This window comes from Pinus tabuliformis, chromosome 1_1 (genome assembly GCF_031772625.1).
Source record: "Pinus tabuliformis cultivar Carrire ecotype Pingquan chromosome 1_1, CPIR1, whole genome shotgun sequence".
NCBI classification, from domain to species: Eukaryota; Viridiplantae; Streptophyta; class Pinopsida; order Pinales; family Pinaceae; genus Pinus; species Pinus tabuliformis.
The window spans coordinates 113,349,414-113,372,518 of NC_142297.1; the positions used below are offsets into that span (position 1 = coordinate 113,349,414).

Below are 23,105 nucleotides of genomic sequence, written 5' to 3' on the forward strand. Positions count from 1 at the left end.
CTTGATATTTCACCCACGCAAAGTTCGTATGCGTTAAAAGATCTTCTCGAGGTGTCACGCCGTGCAAAAGTGACATGTAGACGAATCTGTGTCATTAATTAATTAAAGTAAACACGAGTCCAAACATAAGGTTTGAGGTCGAGAGTCCAAGACGCCCACCTGTTTATTGTGTTTTTATATCTCGCTTCACAACATAGGTTTTTCACACTACAATCCCCCCTCGATTTTATCTGCCTTTCTAAATTCTTAATAAAGGTCCTCCAATCGAGCTCTGAAGCCCTCCATCTCTTTGACCATCTGAAGCCCTCCTCCCATTTCTGTTTCTATTTTTCGTTTGGCAATGGCTGCTTACACTTTTGCTCATTCCAACAACAATGATAGGTACGATGTGTTTATCAACTATAGACCTCTAGACGTGGGGGAGACCTTCGCCCGTCCTCTGTACCGCAAGCTCATTTCCTATGGACTGCGAGTTTTTCTAGACAATGAGGAACTGCTACTGGGAGGTTCTTTCGTTGCTCAAATTGATCGCGCTATTAGAACCGCCTCTGTCTATGTTGCAATTTTTTCTCCCGGATATGCGAATTCATATTGGCGTTTAAAGGAGCTGGTGCTCATGTTGGAGTCCAGGTGTAAGGACCTCCGGTTGTGGGTGCGACTGGCGCCGGGCGAAGGCGTGCACGAGGGTGCGCGAGCGCACGACGGGTGCGTGCTGAACAGGCATGCGACGGTGTGCGGGCAGACATGCGACGTTTGTGCGACAAGCTGCGACATAATATGCGACGATATATGTGCGACGGGAGAAAACACTTATGCGACTAAGTGTTAGAACAATACACATATATGCGATGGATTAAAGATGTAAAGCCGACATGTAAAAGAGTTATGTGTGGGCATACATTATTAGATTGTGGGGTCGGCCATGGGGCTAACACCCCCATATAATCTCACATAGCAAGCATATAAATAAGACAAGCGTGGGAGCTCATAATCACCAACGAAGACTTCGCTCAAAAGCCTTCGCATAAGACAAGGAAAGTGCGTAGTCTTGGGTAAGAGAATGTGCACATCTCATGCGCATTAGGCTTGGGAGATTGCGCAGATTGACTTGGTGGAAGGTTGGCAAGTGTGCCACGGTTTGGGGAGGTTCTGATGTACGGTTTTATGCAGGACTTGGCAAAGGGTCTTGGGTGGCTCGGGTGAGCACCTCCCTTCGTGCAAGGGTGCAGAACAAGTTGTAAAAGGCAGGTGGCCTGTCTTTTGTAAAAATTGGTTAAGTGTGAGACTTGGTTCAGCCAAGACACACTTGTTGTAAAAATCTGATATTCTTAATAAAATTGTTGGGCAGACTGTTCGGGAGTTGCCCCTCCCTTTATACTTGTTTGCAATTGTTGATGTTCTCGGTTAATTGCATATGGATAATGAATGAGTATGGGCTTCATTAAAGTATAAAGGATAATGCTTTTACTTGGTTGCGAAACACAAACTAAGTATGTTAATGTTGGAGTAGGCGTAGTCCACGAATGTTAGTATTGTTAAAAAGAAAGCGTTCGGTGGTGCCGCACCTCGCTACAAGCGGTTGGAAGACTACCGCAGGTGTAGGGGCATGACAGTTGGTATCAGAGCTCGGTTGGAGCTGGTGAGCAAGGTTGCTCGTGACAGTTGACAACAAGACATGGCGAGTTTGGAAGAAGGTGGAAGGAAGCTCTTGTTTACCTTGGACAGGTTGAAGAGGTTGAAGGAAGAGAAGCCCCGTATCCGTGAAGAACTTGAAGCCTTGGAAAAGAATGTTGAAGGAGAGCTTCTTCGACTTGGTTGGACAATGGAGCAAGGTGAAGTTGCAGATTGTGCTATCAAGGAAGAGGAAGCCGTGATAGTTGAAGATGTTGCAGACATGACCATGATGGAGGATGAACTTGAGGATGATCAAGTTGGACCAGGATCGTGCAGTTTGTGGACATGGATGAATGAGGAAGAGCCTCATGATGATGAAGTAAGTATTGATACTTGTGTTTCATTTGGACATTTGGTAGATGGACCGTATGCAGGGAAGGGCAAAGCCAGTTTGCCAATGCTAGGGAGGATCTTACCATGGATGACTATGATGGAACCTTGTATGGAGAAGCAAGGATTGTCGATTGTTGCAGGACTTGTTGGGGCTGCTTGTGACCTTATGGTAGAAGGTGCAAAGGCCCTTGACAAGGGAGGAACATGATGATCATTGTGGAGGATTGGGTCATGCTTTAGCCACATGGAGAATTGGCTAAGTGCCTGGCATGACTCATGGACAGTTGAAGAGGGCACACACTTGTGATGTTTTGGGTGGACTTCTCATGGCCGAGACCAAGAGATAGTCTTGGTGGACACTTTGGTGGAGGAGCTATGATGGAGGGACTCATGACATGATGATATGGTTGGGTGACCGAGTTCACTAGACCGAAGATTGTAAACTTGGATGAGGATGACCGATTGTTGTGATGGGTCTACTTGGTTGGACTACATGGACAACTTAGTCATGGACATCAGGTTGGAGGCATGGAGCATGGTAGTCTTATGCAGGGACATTGTGTGGGAGCACTTGTAGAGGTGTCATGGACATCCAAGGAGGAGTGCCAAGGCAGGAATGTTGTGCAGATGGATTTGCTGATGTGACATGGAGACTTATTACTTATGAACCTATGGAGGGGTTGTGCACTCTTTTACAACAAGGCCATGGACTTGGTTGGACTTGTGAGCAGCTATGGAGCATTCCTACCACACGGGGATCTGAGGCATCTTGTATGCTTGCTGAGGTGTTGGTTGGGGATGGTTTATGGAGCTCATGATGACATGAGATTGTTGTGACTTTTAGGGACTTCATGTACGGTGGACTCAGAGGATCTAATGCATTGAGGAGCTGAGGTCAGGTGACTTTGATGCAGTATGGGATGCATACTTTCAAAGTACATGTATGGGCATGGCTTGGAAGAGTGACTTGATGTAGAGGATCGGTATGAGGCACCTTGAAGTGATGAAGTTACGATGATGATGATGCCTTGACTTGGGCATGGGTTGAGCCGAGACTCAACTACTTTTTACACATGGATAGGTGAGACAAGTGCATACTTGTTTCAATGGAGACTTGAGGGATGGCACATTGCAGATGATGAAGAGGCTTCATGGACCTGAATGGGGCACATCGAGAGTTGGTTTGAGGAGATGGTCTCTTCACATGGAGGAGACACACATATGGACAACATGTTGCAGATGAGATGGATGGAGTTTCCATGGACCTGAGCATGGATTATGGAGATAGATTCTTGATGAGTCAAGGATGTGACAGGATGTTTTGAGAAACAACTGATGTGGGCATCGTGTTGGAGTATCATGGCAGCAGTTCACATGAGGACACATGATGAGGACAAGAGGTCGGTAATCATGGATCGAGATGACATCTGATGAAGATACATACTTTGGTATGGTGAGCTTGGTGGCAGTGGTCACTAGGCCGAGACATAGTGGAGAAAGAGTCTCTACATATGTTGCAAGGATGTTTGCCTTGTGTAGAAAGGTCAACATCCTGGATGATGATGATCTTGGTGGAGAGCTACCAGGATGGTATGTTGTCGAGGACGACAACGATTTCAGGTGGAGGAGGATGTAAGGACCTCTGGTTGCGGGTGCGACAGGCGCCGGGCGAAGGCGTGCACGAGGGCGCGTGGGTGCACGACGGGCGCGTGCTGAACGGGCGTGCGACGGTGTGCGGGAAGACATGCGATGTTTGTGCAATGAGCTGCGACATAATATGCAACGATATATGTGCGACGGGAGAAAACACTTATGCAACTAAGTGTTAGAACAATACACATATATGCGATGGATTAAAGATGTAAAGCCGACATGTAAAAGAGTTATGTGTGGGCATACATTAGTAGATTGTGGGGTCGGCCATGGGGCTGACACCCCCATATAATCTCACGTAGCAAGCATATAAATAAGACAAGCGTGGGAGCTCATAATCACCAACGAAGACTTCGCTCAAAAGCCTTCACATAAGACAAGGAAAGTGCGTAGTCTTGGGTAAGAGAATGCGCACATCTCATGCGCATTAGGCTTGGGAGATTGCGGAAATTGACTTGGTGGAAGGTTGGCAAGTGTGCCACGGTTTGGGGAGGTTCTGATGTACGGTTTTATGCAGGACTTGGCAAAGGGTCTTGGGTGGCTCGGGTGAGCACCTCCCTTCGTGCAAGGGTGCAAAAGAAGTTGTAAAAGGCAGGTGGCCTGTCTTTTGTAAAAATTGGTTAAGTGTGAGACTTGGTTCAGCCAAGACACACTTGTTGTAAAAATATGATATTCTTAATAAAATTGTTGGGCAGACTGTTCGGGAGTTGCCCCTCCCTTTATACTTGTTTGCAATTGTTGATGTTCTCGGTTAATTTCATATGGATAATGAATGAGTATGGGATTCATTAAAGTATAAAGGATAATGCTTTTACTTGGTTGCGAAACACAAACTAAGTATGTTAATGTTGGAGTAGGCGTAGTCCACGAATGTTAGTATTGTTAAAAAGAAAGCGTTCGGTGGTGCCGCACCTCGCTACAAGCGGTTGGAAGACTACCGCAGGTGTAGGGGCGTGACACCGGGGCTCCAATCATTCCAGTGTTTTACGGTGTAAAGCCCACTGATCTTAGATATGCAGTAAGGGGCACAGGATGCTATTTTCAATCTCTACTCGAACATGAAGACAAGGAAAGGTGTGCTCCCGACACTGTTAGAAAGTTGTGCAATGCACTTTCTCTAGTTGCAGACATCAGCGGTTTCGAACTGGATGCGTTCAATCGGTAAGAGCTAAACCTTCTCTTTGGGGATTGCATTAGATTATTATTTTTGGATTGACATGCCTAGATGTTTGTTTCTCACTAGTTGTATTATTTTCTTCCAAATAACCAGCGACGAGGGGGAATTGTTAGACCAGGTTGTTCAAGAAGTGTTGAGGAGGGCAAAGACAGAGGGATGGAGTACTGCAGCATATGAGGGTCGGAGTACTGCAGAAAAATATGGAGTAGGTTTGCATGAAAATGAAGCAAAATATGGAGTAGGTTTGCATGAAAATGCAAAAAAATATGGAGTAGGTTTGCATGAAAATGCAGCAAAATATGGAGTAGGTTTGCATGAAAAAGTGGCAGAATTCGAAAATAAAGTACTTTGTGCAAATCCTCAAGTTGTGGGGATTGTTGGCATCGGCGGAGTAGGAAAGACAACCCTAGCAAAAGAACTCTTCCATCAGAAGAAGGTAAATTATAGGAAACATTGTTTTTTACCTAATGTGAGAGAAAAAGCAAGGCTAGGCCTTTTAAATTCTTTGCAAAAGCAACTTCTTAAAAGCTTGACTGGAACGGATGCGCAGATGAACAGTATTGGTGAAGGTAAAGAGGCGCTTAAGAAAAATCTCTCATCTTGTCGTGTTTTGATGGTTTTAGATTATGTAGATCACCTGGATCAGATTGATGCTCTTTTGCCTATTCGAACTCATCTCCTCTCAGATAGCTTAGTACTGATTACATCTTGAGATGAAGGGGTGATCACAAGCTCAGGAGTTGAGAATGCATCAATTTATTATTTAACTAGACTTAATCATCAATACTCCCGAGAGCTTTTCTGGATCTTTGCCTTCAACCGGCCCCATCCACGTCCAGGATTTGCATCTTTGGTAGATAACTTTTTAGAAGTCCTTGAAGGGTTGCCTTTATTTCTAAGAGTGTTTCGAGCACTCCTCAGTGATAAAGATGACCAATCTATTTGGAAATACCTATTGGATAAACTTCAACAAGTACTTCCGGGTGAGGCACAAGAAAAACTTCAAATTAGTTATCAGACCCTCAACTGGGAGGAACAACAGATATTCCTAGACAACGCATGTTTTTTCATAGGACAAAAAAGGGATACTGCCATAAGAATATGAGAGGGATCTGGGTGGAATGGTCGTTTGGGGTTTGGTACTCTAGAGGACAGATGCCTTTTGGTAGTGGACGAAGAAAATAATATAGAAATGCACGATCACCTTAGGGATTTCGGCAGAGCTGTTTCTCATACTTCGTCGCTTGGTCATCTTATGCATTATAAAGATATGTTGGAGCAATTATCTGTAAGTGCTTAATGTTGGGTCCCTATAATACTAGTGATTACCCCATTACTATTATAGTTATACCCCTTATTTATATTGTTGTGCCCCTATTACCCCCATATTATTATTTTTGTGCCCCATAGAATCCCTCTATTGTTATTTTTGTGGCTTTATATTATTATTGTTAGGTCGGCTGGATTATATTGTGACTCCTTAGACTCCTATATATAGAAAGGAGGTTTTGTCATTTGTATCATCCAAGAATTGTTCATTTATGTAATGTAAAGGAGGTTGCCCCCTCGAAGAGGCTGAATTCTAAGGCGTGGATCTCTCTTTTCTATCTTTTTGTGAGCTGGTTTCATAACATTTGGTATCTGAGCTTTGGATTCTAGGGTTTCGCTGCTCCAAAAAGGTCATCGTGGCATTTTCGCTATAACGTTTTTTCTGTGACGTTTCAGAAGTCGCAAAAAACACCCATTTGAGAAGAATTGGCGCTGAACCTTGGGTCCAAATTTCAGAGCTTTTCGCGCGACATTTTCGGAGATATGATCTGAGGAAGTTGGTCTTTTTGCAGACTCCTGAATTACATTTAAAACAGGTGACCTGGGGAAAATCGTCATAACTTTCTCTCTGAGGATAGGATTGAAATTTCGTAAAAAGGTACAGAAAGAGGACGGACTGTAGTGTCTTGTGGGTATTTTGTAGATCCAAAGGTCGAAACAATGACTCGTGGCACGTCGTACAAGTTAGCTCTACTGAACTAGTCTATAATCAAGTCACTGTGGGAGATTTCGCATAACTCTTCCTTGGAGAATCCAATTTGGGTCAGACTTGTGGCATTGGAAAGAGAACACAGATAGCTACTACAGATCACAATTTCAAAACTAGATGACTGAAAAGTACAGAGATACATCAGAGGCAATATCGAGCTCCTACAAAGTGAAAAAAGGTGTGTAGATTTTTTTAAATTTTTGCTTAAGCTTGGTTTGAAAATTTATTTTGAAGGAATTCAAAGGGCATAGTAGAGCATTATTATCGGTAACTGATGCCCCGAGGAAAGAAAATGCAAACACCTAGTAAGGAACCTGAAAGCTCTAGCATGACTCATGAAGAAGAGGAAGAAATGCTACATGATATATCAAAATTACAAGAACAAGTGCAACAAATGTCACGCTCACAAAAGTTAAAAGATGCTAAGATAAATGGCGTGGAAGCTAAGATAAATGGCGTGGAAGCTAAGATGAATGGCGTGGAAGCTAAGATGAATGGAATGGAAGCTGAGATGGACAATTTGAAGATAGATTTGAACACAAATTTGAAGACAGGCATGACAGATTTGAAGACAGATTTGACTAATTTTCTACAAGAAATACTTACTAATGGTGAAAAGGTAGTAAAGGAAACTCATGATGAGAACAAAAGAAATGTTAATCATGATTCCATAGACACTAATGTTGGATCGAAGAATCACCACATTCCAAAAATCGATATGAGGAAGTTTGATGGCAAGGATCCCGCCACATGGATATTACAGATGGAGCAATTCTTCGATCTCAATAATGTGCAAAACACACAAAAGGTACGTATGGCAACTTTATATTTGGAACCAAATCAGTTTGTATGGTATCAATGGCTTTGTTCTCGTAAACAATTTATCACTTGGGCAATTTTTACGGAAGAATTGATAGCACATTATGAGGATACAAAAAGCAACACTTTTTTTAGCCAATTGATAAGTCTCAAACAAAAGGGTTCAATAATGGAGCACATTGAGGAGTTCCAAAAATTGAACATAAGGGTAAAAGATATTCCAGAGGAGCATAGGATTGATGTGTTCATAGGGTCTTTAAAGGATAATATCCAACATGATGTGCGCCTTTGGGAACCTGATTCATTAGAGAAGGCATTCAGGTTAGCAAGAAAAATGGAAAGCAAAATTATGGCAACTAGGAAGCATACCATTCACAACTATAAAGACGGAAGTGTTGTTGCCCATAGTCTTCCACAACCTACAAGGTTGACACCACAACAATTGGAAGAAAAAAGAGCAAAAGGGCTTTGTTACAATTGTGATAGCAAATACACAAAAGGTCATAAGTGTGCTGAGAAGAAATTATTCTACATAGATTGTGAAGAGGAAGAAGAAAAGGAGCAAGAAAGGTCAAAAGAAGAGAATATATTCCAGGAACAAAGCCTAGATGAAGAACAAATAAATCCGACCATATCTTGTAATGCATTGGCGGGAATTACCACTCCTCAAACCATCAAGATAGAAGGACAAATCAAGAAGAAAAAGGTAATAGTGTTGATTGATTCAGGAAGCACCCACAATTTTATTCATTGTAGGGTAGCAAAAGAATTGAATTGCTTCCTATATCCAGCACCAGAGTGTCAAGTGATGATTGCAAATGGAGGAACAATAAATTGTTCTGGAAAGTGCCATAATATCAAGCTATCCATGGGAGAATATGTATTGACTAGCCCAATGCTTTCCATTCCAATGGGAGGTGCTGATGTTGTACTAGGAGTCCAATGGCTACAATCCTTGGGTACAATAGCTTTTAATTTTCAAGAACTTTTCATGAAATTTTCTGTGGAAGGAAAGGAAGTTGAATTAAGGGGTATTGCAGGGAAACCAGGAAAGATAATCAGCTCTAATGGCATGACAAAGCTTCTAAAAAAGGAGCAAAGAGGTGTAATTGCACAATTATGTTCGCTAGATGTTTCCACATTGGAATCATCTATTTCTCCAGATCTCCAAAAAGTCCTGGACAATCATTCCAAGGTATTTGAGACTCCCAAAGGTCTCCCACCTATGCGTGATCATGATCATGCTATTCATCTGATTCCAGGAAGTGTTCCTCCAAACATCAGGCCGTACAGATATCCATATGTCCAAAAAAGTGAAATTGAACGTATGGTTGCAGAAATGCTAGAGGTTGGTATAATTCAACCGAGTCAAAGTTCTTTCTCAGCTCCAGTAGTATTGGTGCACAAGAAGGATGGATCATGGCGCATGTGTCTAGATTATAGGGAGCTCAACAAGCTCACTATTAAAGATAAGTTCCCCATTCCTGTCATTGATGAATTACTGGATGAATTGCATGGATCAATTTACTTCACCAAGTTGGATCTTCGTTCGGGATATCATCAAATCAGAATGAAGATTGAAGACATTCCGAAAACGGCATTTAGAACTCATGAGGGTCATTATGAATTTTTGGTCATGCCTTTTGGCCTTACCAATGCACCTTCAACATTTCAAGGTTTGATGAATTCAATTTTCAAACCATTCCTTAGAAAATTTGTGTTAGTATTTTTTGATGATATACTAATCTACAGCAAGTCTTGGAAGGATCATGTTGAACATGTTGACAAGGTGCTACAACTATTGGAGGGGAAACAATTATATGCAAAAAGATCCAAATGTTTCTTTGGAGTCCAGGAGGTGGAATATTTGGGTCATATTGTATCTCATGAAGGAGTTAAGGTAGACCCTAGCAAAATTAAAGCCATTAAGGAATGGAAAATCCCCACATCCATAAAGCATCTGCGAGGATTTCTTGGGTTGACAGGGTATTATCGCAAGTTCGTTAAGAATTATGGGAGAATAGCAGCACCTCTAACAACATTATTGAAGAAAGATTCATTTTCATGGACTCCGGAAGCAACAAAGGCCTTCAAACATCTTAAAGAGGCAATGTGCCAAGCACCGATCTTAGCTACACCGGTGTTATAGACATTTTTGTGCCTTACAGCATTGAGCATGAAATGTCCATAATCTAAGGGATCCAAAGTCCCTAAACATGTTGTTCCTACCCCTAGAGGAACAAGGCTAACAAACCACAGCAATTCACAGAAGTTCTCCACCAGAAACTGCTCAAAAACAAGTCAATTCAGGATCATTTCAGTGGCTCCACTAGTTGTTTGCGTTGAATGTCAAAGCCAACACTGGCTACCTGTGTTGAATGTCAAAGGCAACACTGGCTACCTGTGCTGAGCGAGAGTGGACATGTGGCAAGTTCATTTCTCAAGGTGTCAGAACCCAGGAAGCTTCCAAAATGACACTTGCCTCAGGGAATTCGACTGGTGATGAGTAAGAGGTTCCAAATCTCCAAGTGGAAGCAAGAACCTCCAAGTGGAATCAAGAACTGACAGAGGGAGAGGACACTAGTCAGATCTCAAGCTGACTCATCCTCTCTCCAAATATCTATATATGGATCTCTCCTCCATGAGATCTAGAGGCTGGAATGTTGTGATTGCAAAGAATTGCTGCTAGTTTGAGATTTGAATCATTGGGTGCTTAATGCTTTGAAGGGGGTGAAGATAGGAATTTCATTTGCTGGGAAGGAGGTGCTGGATTGGAGCCCTTTGGGTTGTATCTCTTCCTGAACCTTGTTATTCATCAATAAAGCTATCTTGGTTCCTCCTATATGCTGATGTATTCTTGATGTATGATTGCATTAGTGTGTTTAGTTTATTGCTAATCCATAACTATTTATGAATATGAATCCATGTCTTTGTAGTGCTCTCTTCTTGTGATCTTGCAGAAACCTCTTGAAGCTGGGCGAGCGAGAAGGCAAGTAGCTGGGAACTCCCAAAGAGAAGAGAAACCGGATCGAGGGACAAACGGAAGACACCAATGAGTCCATCCATCTCTCTTCATTCTTAATTCATAAAGGAAGAATACTAGAATAGTTGTCTCTGTTTTGTTGCTAAGGCACTGTCACACCTTAGGTGGATAGGATCGTCTTGCATAGGCATTTTTCCCCACAACAAACTGGCGACTCCACTCGGGAGATCTGTTTAGTCATTTTATTTGTGTCTCTATCATTGTTTGTTTCATAGACTCAACAGCAACAATCGAACTGCATCTGCTTTTCTCAGATTGCAAAGTAGACAGTTGCTGCCTTGATCCAATCTTTGGATTTGTCTATGATCTGAACAATAGACTCACAAATGATTTGATGATCCTTTGTGATAGATCTTAGTACTCCCTCAAAGCATCCCTTTGATTACACCTTGCTTGTTGCTTTTATTTGGCCTGAAACAGTAGATTAAATAGCAATCTGTGACCCAGAACCCAGTGAGAAACGAGAGTTTCTCCTTCAGCGCAGACCCTGTGAAGGGATTCTGCATTTCAACGCAGTTCCCGAGAGGGATACCTGCGCTGAATGTCAAAACCCCTGTGTTGAGGGTGCGTTGATCCAGCTAGGCCTTGTGCAGCTGGGGTTCTCTGCTCTGTTTTGCCTTGTTTTGATCTCTGATTTTTGCAGCCTGTAACCAGCATAGGTACTAATCTGATAACTCCTTTTCTCTGCTTACATTCCGCCTCCTTTTGTGCAAAAAGACTATGAGTGTTTTTATGTGTTTGTGACTTCGTTCATAGTTTTCCTTTGCAAGAGTGAGATAATCATCCTGTAGCCCTTGATTCAGATCTGTTGATTGTGATCTTAGGAGAGAGTTCATTGGCTGTTTGCAGATTGATTATACATTTACTTTTGCTTGTGGTTTGAGTTTGTCTCTTTTAAGTGTCAAAACAAGTATTCATTTTAGAAATCTTTAAGTGTTGTAATCTCTTCTACCCTCTTTGATTTCAAAAAGTAAACTTGTTTGTATTTGTCATTTAAAAGCAAATTCAAAGTTGTACAAAAAGCTTGCTTGGTAGGCATCAATACTAAGAAAGCGGAAAACAAACACCTGCATTGTGCATATTGCATTTTGATAGTTTGCATGTTTGATTTAGGAAAAGTGCATTAGAGTGTGTTGATTGCTCTTTGAGAAAAGATGGTGTCTTTCTTTTCCCTTTGTAGCTAGGATTTTCATCTGTTGAAAAGATATATAAAGCTTGCTTATCATCTTTAGACTGCATTTAGGAAGTTGTACCATACATCTCGTGGTGATCCATAAAGGAAAACTTCTAAAAAAGATCAACCTAAAATAAATTGAATGAACTTAACAACGCTTTGTAACATAACGCACAACATAGAGGTCTAGGCTAGAGACGTGTTCCGGCGTCGTAAAACCTGGTATCTTACCGTTGAGTGGTTGGGTGATTCCTCCACGGTGAAGCGATAAGTATCAGTACGGATTGTGCTCCCACGTACCGTCGCGTATATATTGGGAGACCCCTATAGGAATAAAGCCTTTATCCATAGGAAGCTGTGTCGGTCGCCCTACTGATCGCAATGCACTGAACACAGCATTCGCGAAGATTGACCGCCCGTACCTTAACAAGTATTCTGCGGTTTTGCGAAAAGTTTGGCACACCCTCTACCTAGAACTCCAGAGCAGTTCCTTTTGGCCTTTTTCAGACTCTATAACGGAAAAAGTCCATCCAAGCATTTGTCACTTCGGGCTCGTTAAAACATCGAAGGAGACTAGAGTCATCTTTAGCTTTTTCTCGACTCTTTAAAATTGAAAAAGCAAGTTGTGTCTAAGCGTCGTTAAAATTTATTTTAAGCGGAATAATCATCACCTTTCCCTCGTTGATCTTCGAAGTTAGTCTCACTTCATCGCAAGTTCTTGTAGAATCGCTAGAAAATATTTTGGATAGAATAGATATGTCTGAACAACCGTCAACATCCAGGACTGTGTCGTCCGATACAGCAGTGGAACAGCCTCCTACTGCTACTCCAACGATGTTCGATGGTATACCATCTGTCCCGGCAAGTTATCAACAACAAGCCGGAGTCCAATCAGGGACAACGACATGGTTAGTTCCTATTTCTTCATCCGGATTATCATCTGGTATTTCTTATGTTGAAACTCAACAAATCAATCCAATGTGTCTTCAAAGGCCAATCCACCCTTTAAGTACTGGATTGCCACCATATGGAGGGCAGTATGCCTTTTCATTGTTCCCTCCCAGAGAACAACCATGTGAGAGTTTACAACAAAGTTCAGGTCAAACTGGAATTACATCCAGCGGATGGGTACCAATACTGCCTCAGCAACCAAGGGTTGCATATTCAATGCAACCAGTCCACCCTGTGTCGAATGTTGCCACTATACCTGGTATGGTGATTGCGTCGCAAGTACAAGCGATACCTGTTGTATGTCAACAGCCTCTTGACATACAACAGCCTCTTGTCTCGACAACTCAATCACAACCTCCGGTTAATGCCTCCTTATCTGGAGCGACTCAGGTTCAAACAAGTACTGTGACTCCTCATCTTGGTCAATCATCCAGTATTGGTCAACAGCAAATGGTCTAACAACCAGAGCTGGTTCAAACTCATCAACCCCCATTCCAGCAATCATATCGAGGACCTGAGCAACAAGTCTTTGTAAGTAATGGGCAATCGCATTTACAAAGCGGTTACCAACAACCATATTATAATGGTTATGCCCATCAACCTTGTCAAAGTTGCCAGCATCAAATACATTATGCTGGTATGAAAAGACCCATTGCTCAGGCGATTCCATCTTATCCTGGGTATGCTTCGCCTAACCTGAATCAACAGTTGGCCTTTGTAGCAACTCTAGAATTACCAGATCTAAACCGGCTGACGAATGATCCAATTGCTTATGCCCCTTGGTGGCCAGCGATTCCGCATAAACTTCCGTCAGATATTCCTAAATTTAATGGAAATCCGGGTGAAGATCCGTCGAATCATGTGATGACATTTCATCTGTGGTGTTCATCAAACACCCTAAATGATGATTCGATAAGGCTTCGCCTCTTTTAGAGGACGTTAACGGGTCTGGCGGCAAAATGGTACATCGAACTGCCTAGAGCTTCATTCGACAACTTCAGTACCTTAGCCACAACCTTTTTAACCCATTTTCAATTACCGATAAGGTATGAAACGGGAATGGAACTCCTTACCAACTTCAAACAAACGACAGCCACTCACATATTTGATCATATACATGAGTGGCGACGTCGTTGTAGAATGGTAAAAACGTATGTTCCTGATCAGATTTTAGCTGAATGGTTTATCAAGTCATTACTTCCTGCCATAACGGAAGATGTGGCAAAGGGGGGAGTCGTAACGGAAGAGCAAGTTATCGCTCGTGCGCAATATCTAGACTTGGTCTATACTCAGTCTGGCACGCTCTACGACAAAATACCTGACGCCCCTAGACCGGAATTCTCAATTCCTCCTCCTCCTAAATCAAACAATGACTCTCATGCCATCGATGGCGTGATTGGCATGACAAACGCGAAATCGACAAAGGCTACATCTAAAAAGGCCCGTAAGATTTCTAGTCAAAATGCAAATGAGGAACTTCTTGCCTCGGAAGTAAATGTCGTGTCGACCGACAAGGGCAAACAACTGAAGCAACCAGGGGGCAAGAAGAAAAAGAAAGGGAGAAAAAGGAAACCCCCTGCGGGGTGTCATATATGCGATGAGGATCATTGGACGAGAGATTGTCCACATATAGCTGAAGTTAAGAAACTCTTTAAGAGTTCAAAAACCTCAGCAGTATTGACTGATCCGTTTCCAAACCCGGGAACCAAACTGGTTGCTAATCAAAATGCTTCCCGATCCCAAGTGCTTATGTTGTCTATCTCAAAGCAGCAAAGTGATGCTTTGACAAGGAATAAAGATTACGGGAATCCACAGCTGTCAAATAACAAGGCTAATGAACAACCTAGTAGTTCGACAACAACTTTGACCAAAGTTGTGCCACCCATCATGCCTGAACAAATGATAAAGTCGCCAAAGGGAGTAGTACACAAATCGACATTTAATCCTCGTGCAAAAAAAGCACGGAATTATAATATAATAGAGGACCTGGCCCAATCGCCGTCCGCTATGTCGACACTTGCGGTACCACAAAATTGCCTCTCCCAAGAGCAAGCTTTATTATAAGCAATAGGTGGGACTGACCCAATGGATTCCAATCTTGTGGCCTTTGATTACAAAGGATACGATCCTCAGTTACCAGCTCAACTAGCTTTCCTTGTTCAAGTGAAAGCCCTCAACAAAACCGTTCATCGAACAATTATTGATGAGGGGGCATCTACATGTATTATGTCGATGAGTTGCTGGAAAACTTTAGGATCTCCAACCTTGTCGCGATCTTCGACGACATTAAAAGCATTTGATGGACGATCATACACTCCATACGGGATTTTAAGTAACTTGCAAGTTGAACTGGGGGGCAAAACAGTAGAAATTGATGTTGAAGTAATCGACGGAAACCTTGATTACAACATCCTACTGGGAAGACCCTGGATATATGCCATGGCCGCAGTTGTGTCGACCTACTTCAGGAAGATTGCATTTCCCTTCCAAGGAGGAATTACAATCATCGACCAACAAACATTTCTCCCCAACAGTTCACAAGTTACGGGAAGCATTCCAATGATCCATGGAAGCAATCATTTGCTCCAAAATATCGGAGTATGTCTCCTAAAAGACCCTGCCTTAATGGGTACTTTTGCCCTTCCGCCTACAAGTAATCTGGTGGAAGTGGCCACAGTGGAATATGAAACCTTCTATATCTAATGGATTTGGACTCCGAAGACGGTTCTTATCTCGTGTCAACCTCGTTAAAAAATGAAACAAGGAGTCGAGGATGGTTCTTATCTTGTGTCAACCTCATTAAAAAATGAAACAAATCCCCTTTCCAAATCTCAAAGGTAAACCTTCATTCCAACCACCAAGTTGAATGCAATGAAGCTTGGGGGGCATGCACCTCGATTTGCGTTGTTATGCTGGGGGCATGCAAACTTATCATCGAGCAGTTTTAGCACACAGTTCATGCTCGTTAAAAAATAAACGCAAAGATTCGAGCAGTTTTAGCACACAGTTCATGCTCGTTAAAAAATAAACGCAAAGATTCGAGCAGTTTTAGCACACAGTTCATGCTCGTTAAAAAATAAACGCAAGATCCGAGCAGTTTTAGCGCATAGTTCATGCTCGTTAAAAAATAAACATAAGATCGAGCAAGTGTTTCAACCCGTGTTTAAGCTCGTTAAAAAATGAACTACCCGGTAAATAACCACTGCGAAAGTAAAATTATCAGCCATTAAAGCCTTGGTCGTGTTTGCACCGTCACCTCCACTTTTCTATTGGCCGATCATTCACCTCCATTTGATTGTTTACCCATTTTGAGGAACAGCTGCGAAGAGTGACTTCACTAAGCCATCCTTGTGACACTGCCGTGATTGGAACATTCCAAGCCGTACCTGGAATCTGCTGCTGCCCTGTTTATAACTCGTTCCTCAAAAGACGAGTCTTCTTTAAGCTCTTTTCAACTGACTCGTAAAATATGAAAAGATTGCCGAGTTTTGGCCTACCAGCTCGTTAAACGACCGGAAGAGCTATCCCTCCTCTAGATTTTAATCTTTTTGGACCTGAGGGATTATTGCACAAAAAGATCGAGCGCTTGTTTAGTTCGGCTCGTTAAAACTATCGAAAGTTCATCCCTTCTGTATTGTTTTATACTTTTTCGGACTTAAGGGATTAGATGACGAAAAAGGACTTTCGGAGTTAAATTTATGTACCTTTTCAGACTCTCTAAAAATGAAAAGGACTGAGTTATCCTTGTCGTTAGACTCGTTAAAAGCATAAATAGCGACAAACTTGTCTTTAGACGAGAACAAGTTTCCCTATCGCTAGGCTCGTTAAAACATAGCGATGGGCTTGCCCGAAGGGCAGGTTATAGAACAAGCATATGTTATCCTCCTCAAGCTTGACAAAAATAAAGAGGTACTGGTCAGCAATGACTGGGGAAAAATTGGGAGAAACAAGAAAACTTTGATGGTAGCAAGTCGCTCTTGAACATGACACTTTTCCTCCGTACCACAATCGGGTTGGGTTGTTTCATTCACTGGTCACATCACCATGGTCTCGCCATACCATCCATATTTGGGGTAATGCTACCGATCCATCATATTAGTGTCGCCATATGTTCAAGAGAAGTCGTTCAGAAGAGTCAACCGTGTCCCATCCACTGCCATACATTATCCTCCATCCTTTCATGACCGCCACCCTGAATCATATGTCACAGATCGTTTTCACCTCCATCAAAATCATTAGCTCCATTCTGTGTCACTGATGTGGGATTCATTAAGGCCCTCCTTTGACGGATCGCTTCTTGTCGACATCAGCTCATTATCCAAGAAGTTGATCTAGGAACAAACCCTTCAGTACTTTGAAGCTTGCATGCCTCAATGGCAAGTTTCTCACTTCCGGCGACAGGTATACATCAATGACCTTCGACCGAAAGATTTTGCATGGTGTTCGACGCCAAGTCCTTTATTCACACCACGTGAATTGTACTGCAGCACCTTGAGGGTCATCATCCTTATCGGTGATTCCTCTCGCGCTTGTTAACAATTTACATCATTGACTGGTAATCAAGCGATGTCTTTCCATGTTCGACTTCAGAAAATTCTCACATGGATCGACTTGTACATCGAGTGAAGATCGGACGAGATTGAAGACCCCGGATCTAGTTTCATCCATCCGGGCTGCGATATATATTCAGGAAATAAAGACATTGACATGTACAACATTGCAGCAGATAATCATCCTACAAAAAAGGATGATGATTTCGTCAGAATCATCAGTCTACCATCAGACGATTGTCTGTTCTATGTACAGAAAAATGAATTTATAAAGCTGAGCATGGGAATGCCCGCCTCAGCTAGATCATGAAAGCAATATGAAAAATAATGTATTGTATTGTATTGTATTACAGGTCTCCTCCCAGCAATGAATGAACTTCGGATACCCCTGATAAAGCATTTCGCCCGATAAACAGCCTCATACTTTAGGGGCCAACTGTTATAGACATTTTTGTGCCTTACATCATTGAGCATGAAATGCCCATAATCTAAGGGATCCAAAGTCCCTAAACATGTTGTTCCTACCCCTAGAGGAACAAGGCTAACAAACCACATCAATTCACAGAAGTTCTCCACCAGAAACTGCTCAAAAACAAGTCAATTCAGGATCATTTCAGTGGCTCCACTAGCTGTTTGCGCTGAATGTCAAAGCCAACACTGGCTACCTGCGTTGAATGTCAAAGGCAACACTGGCTACCTGCGCTGAGCGAGAGTGGACATGTGGCAAGTTCATTTCTCAAGGTGTCAGAACCCAGGAAGCTTCCAAAATGACACTTGCCTCAGGGAATTCGACTGGTGATGAGTAAGAGGTTCCAAATCTCCAAGTGGAAGCAAGAACCTCCGAGTGGAATCAAGAACTGACAGAGGGAGAGGACACTAGTCAGATCTCAAGCTGACTCATCCTCTCTCCAAATATCTATATATGGATCTCTCCTCCATGAGATCTAGAGGCTGGAATGTTGTGATTGCAAAGAATTGCTGCTAGTTTGAGATTTGAATCATTGGGTGCTTAATGCTTTGAAGGGGGTGAAGATAGGAATTTCATTTGCTGGGAAGGAGGTGCTGGATTGGAGCCCTTTGGGTTGTATCTCTTCCTGAACCTTGTTATTCATCAATAAAGCTATCTTGGTTCCTCCTATATGCTGATGTATTCTTGATGTATGATTGCATTAGTGTGTTTAGTTTATTGCTAATCCATAACTATTTATGAATATGAATCCATGTCTTTGTAGTGTTCTCTTCTTGTGATCTTGCAGAAACCTCTTGAAGCTGGGCGAGCGAGAAGGCAAGTAGCTGGGAACTCCCAAAGAGAAGAGAAATCGGATCGAGGGACAAACGGAAGACACTGGTGAGTCCATCCATCTCTCTTCATTCTTAATTCATAAAGGAAGAATACTAGAATAGCTGTCTCTGTTTTGTTGCTAAGGCACTGTCACACCTTAGGTGGATAGGATCGTCCTGCATAGGCATTTTTCCCCACAACAACCGGACTTCACAAAAACCTTTATTGTGGAATGTGATGCTTCAGGAAATGGAAATGGTGCTGTTCTAATGCAAGATGAAAGACCCATTGCTTTTGAAAGTCGTCCAATCAAGGGAAAGTTTTTAAGCAAAGCTATTTATGAGAAGGAAATGTTGGCAATACTCCATGCACTTATGAAATGGCGACCCTACCTAATGGGAAGACACTTCAAGGTAAAAACGGATCATGATAGCCTTAAATACTTTTTAGAACAAAGATTATCCTCTGAAGAGCAACAAAAGCGGGTCACAAAGATGTTGGGTTATGACTTTGAAATCATCTACAAAAAAGGGAAGAAAAATGTGGTGGCAGATGCACTCTCAAGAAAGGATGAGGATATGGAAGCATTGTTGTGTGCCATTTCTATTATCCAACCAGATTGGATAAACGAAGCAAAGGAGGAATGGAAGAATGACGAAGAAGTGTGGGCACTTATTCGAAAGCTACAACAAGATTCCAGTACTTCTGATACATTTAGCTGGCAAAATGATTCGTTATGGTACAAAGATCGCTTATACCTCTGTAAGAATTCCCAGCTAAAACAAAAGATTCTTATGGAATTGCCCACTTCTCCCTTAGGAGGGCACTCAGGATTTTTAAAAACTTACCACAGGGTTAAGAAGGAATTTTTTTGGGATGGCCTTAAATCAGATATTCAAAAGTTTGTGGCGGAATGTTTGGTTTGCCAACAAAATAAAGTTGAAACAATTAAGACACCGGGTCTATTAAAACCTTTATCCATTCCAAGCCAACGTTGGGAGGAGGTTTCAATGGATTTTATCACAGGTTTACCCAAGTCTGAGGGAAAGAGTGTCATCATGGTGGTAGTTGACAGACTTACCAAGTATGCACACTTTTGTGCATTATCACATCCATTTAAAGCCAGTACAGTTTCTACTGCATTTATGGAAACAGTTCAAAAGCTACATGGAAACCCAAAGATTATTGTAAGTGACAGAGATCACATTTTCACTGGAAATTTTTGGACAGAATTATTTTCTTGTCTGGGTACTCAGTTAGCTCATAGCTCATCTTATCATCCTCAATCTGATGGGAAAACTGAGATAGTAAAAAAATGTTTGGAAGGATATCTTCGTTGCTTTGTATCTGATAAACAGACACAATGGGTCAAATGGTTGCCTCTGGCTGAATGGTGGTATAACACTTCCTTCCATACAGCAACAAAAATGACCCCATTTATGGCACTTTATGGGTACCAACCACCATCAATCACATCATATTTAAGAGAAAATTCTAAGGTTCAAGCAGTGGAACATCACATCGAGCATCAACAACAAGTCCTCCAACTCTTAAAGGATAACCTCGTGTTGGCACAAAATAGAATGAAACAACAGGAAGATCAACATCGCAGTGAAAGAAGTTTTGATGTAGGTGATTGGGTATTCCTACAGCTACAACCATATAAGCAAATGTCCCTAAAGCAAGCTAAGAAGGATAATAAATTATCACCAAAGTATTATGGTCCATACAAGGTGTTGGAAAAGATTGGTACTATGGCATACAAATTGGAGCTTCCTGCAGCTTCTCGATTGCACCCAGTTTTCCATGTTTCATGTTTAAAGAAGGTTATAGGCGACAAGCTCCCAGTTCAAACAATATTGCCAGAACTTGACGAGGAAGGAAAAATTATATTGGAACCGGAAGCAGTCACAGAAACAAGAACTCGACAGCTATGAAATCGATCAATTTCAGAATATCTTATCAAGTGGAAGAACTTATCCGCTGAAGATTCCACATGGGAGGATGAGAATTTTATGCAGAAGTATCCATAACTACTCAAGCGTTGAGGACAACACTTTTTTGAAGGAGAGGGGCATGTTGGGTCCCTATAATACTAGTGATTACCCCATTACTATTGTAGTTATACCCCTTATTTATATTGTTGTGCCCCTATTACCCCCATATTATTATTTCTGTGCCCCATAGAATCCCTCTATTGTTATTTTTGTGGCTTTATATTATTATTGTTAGGTCGGCTGGATTATATTGTGACTCCTTAGACTCCTATATATAGAAAGGAGGTTTTGTCATTTGTGTCATCCAAGAATTGTTCATTTATGTAATGTAAAGGAGGTTGCCCCCTCGAAGAGGCTGAATTCTAAGGCGTGGATCTCTCTTTTCTATCTTTTTGTGAGCTGGTTTCATAACACTTAATCATAGATCTTATAGATGATTTGATTTTGCAATTTTATATTTTCCAGAAAGGAAAAGTAAACAACAATTTTTAAGAATAAACCTGTTTCAAGATTCAATTTTGTAATTTTATCTTTATCATTTTCGAAAAAATGAAATGTAGTAACTATCATTCTTTGATGATGAATACATGACAACTGTACGAAATGGTCAGGTTGCAACTGTAACCGATAAACAGGTAACAGCTCCGCGGGGAATTAGAATCGTTCTAGACGATAATGTTGATCTTGTTATTATCTTGGAAATTTCTTATGAATTTGGCGGCCGTATTGATATGAGGACCTTGCAACTTCTTGATACTAAAAATGCTATTTTGGAACGCCTTTTGAGAAGTCCGATGGAGCACTTCCCAAGAAGTCTGATATGGCTACGGTGGAACAAGTGTCCCAAGCGTTCACTGCCTTCATGGATCCACATGAGGAATCTAAGGGTTCTACAAGTGTCAGGGAGTGTATTAAAAACATTGTGGGAAGACGAATCACAGGTAAATAAACATTTGTTGGATCAATGTTTGTGTGTTTATCACTATTAATTTATTATGGTACCAGACGGTGTGAGAATGATAAGAAAGAGTTTTACATAGTATCGGGATTACGATGTATTTATAATTGAAACAACGGGTGAACATTTTTGCAGGCACCTTTGCAGTTGAGGGAGTTAGATATTAATGCTCCTCTCTCCAACCTTCCAAGATCCATAGGGCTGCTGAAGCACCTAGAACGCTTTGTCGTCGGCAAGTTTGTATCTGGACAGGTTAATCTAACTAAATTGCCAGAAGAATTTTGTCATTTGCATTCGTTGACAACCTTGGTGTTAACAGACTATTCAAAGATGAAGTCAATGCCAGAATTCTTTGCTCTTTTAAGTGGGCTCCAACATATTGATCTTTCATTCTGCTGCAATTTGGAGATGCTGCCGAGTTCTTTCATATTCTTATCGCAACTCCGACACATCAATCTATCAGATTTCCATGATTTGGCGAGGATAACAGATTCTATTTGTCATTTAGACGGCCTCCAACACATCGATATGCGGGGTTGTCATAATTTAGAGAGGATACCAGATTCCTTTGGTGATTTGAGGGACCTCCGACATATCAATCTCTCAGGTTGCCACGATCTACAGAGGCTGCCTGATTCCTTTGGTGAATTGAGATATCTCCAACACATTGATCTACAGGGCTGCCACAATTTGGAGGACCTGCCGACTACCTTTGGTGATTTGATGAACCTCAAGTATATCAATCTCTCAAATTACCATGATTTGGAAAGGCTGCCGGAGTCCTTTGTTAATTTAAGTAACGTCCAACACATCGATCTCTCAGGGTGCCGTAATTTGGAGAGGCTTCCATATAGCTTCAGGGATTTAAAGAAGCTCAAGTATCTTGATGTGGAGGGTTTCTCTAATTTAATCATCGACAGATTTGAAATAATTCAAATATCTGATAACTTACCGGTGGCACATCAAAGTCAATTGGAACAATTATATGAGTGATGCAGAGCCATAAAAAATGAAGACCAAGTCAGATATGTTAGGCAAGTATGCAAATGCTAATGGGCAATCACCAGGTGTTAGGTTGGTCTTGATAAAATGTAGGCCCTCAGGGTCTTCTTTGTTGGGGATTTTTCTGGTAAAATCCCAAAAACAAAATCACAGAATAGAGAACAATGCTCTGTTTTCTCCACAGGATTTTAGCACAGGGAAGCTTTAAAATTTCTGAGCAGACAGAGCTTTCAAACACACCACAAATTTCTATTCATTAATAAAAACTGCTGTTACAAAAGATTGGTCTTCCTCTCTCTCAGAGGGATTCAAAAGGAACTTCCAGTTCCATACAAAAAGAAATTTACTTTGTCTTCTCACTGCAAGGATTTACACTGCTGTGTATATGTTCATACATGTCGCTGCGTTCTTCCTTCTCCTCTCTCATCAACACAACAAAAAAAAACATTACATA

At 41.6% G+C, this 23,105-nt stretch overlaps 1 pseudogene; it reads left to right on the top strand.

Moving 5' to 3' along the window:
- The first annotated feature begins 340 nt into the window (after positions 1-340).
- LOC149211908 (disease resistance protein Roq1-like) lies at positions 341-22,755 on the top strand (annotated as a pseudogene).
- The last annotated feature ends 350 nt before the right edge of the window (positions 22,756-23,105 follow it).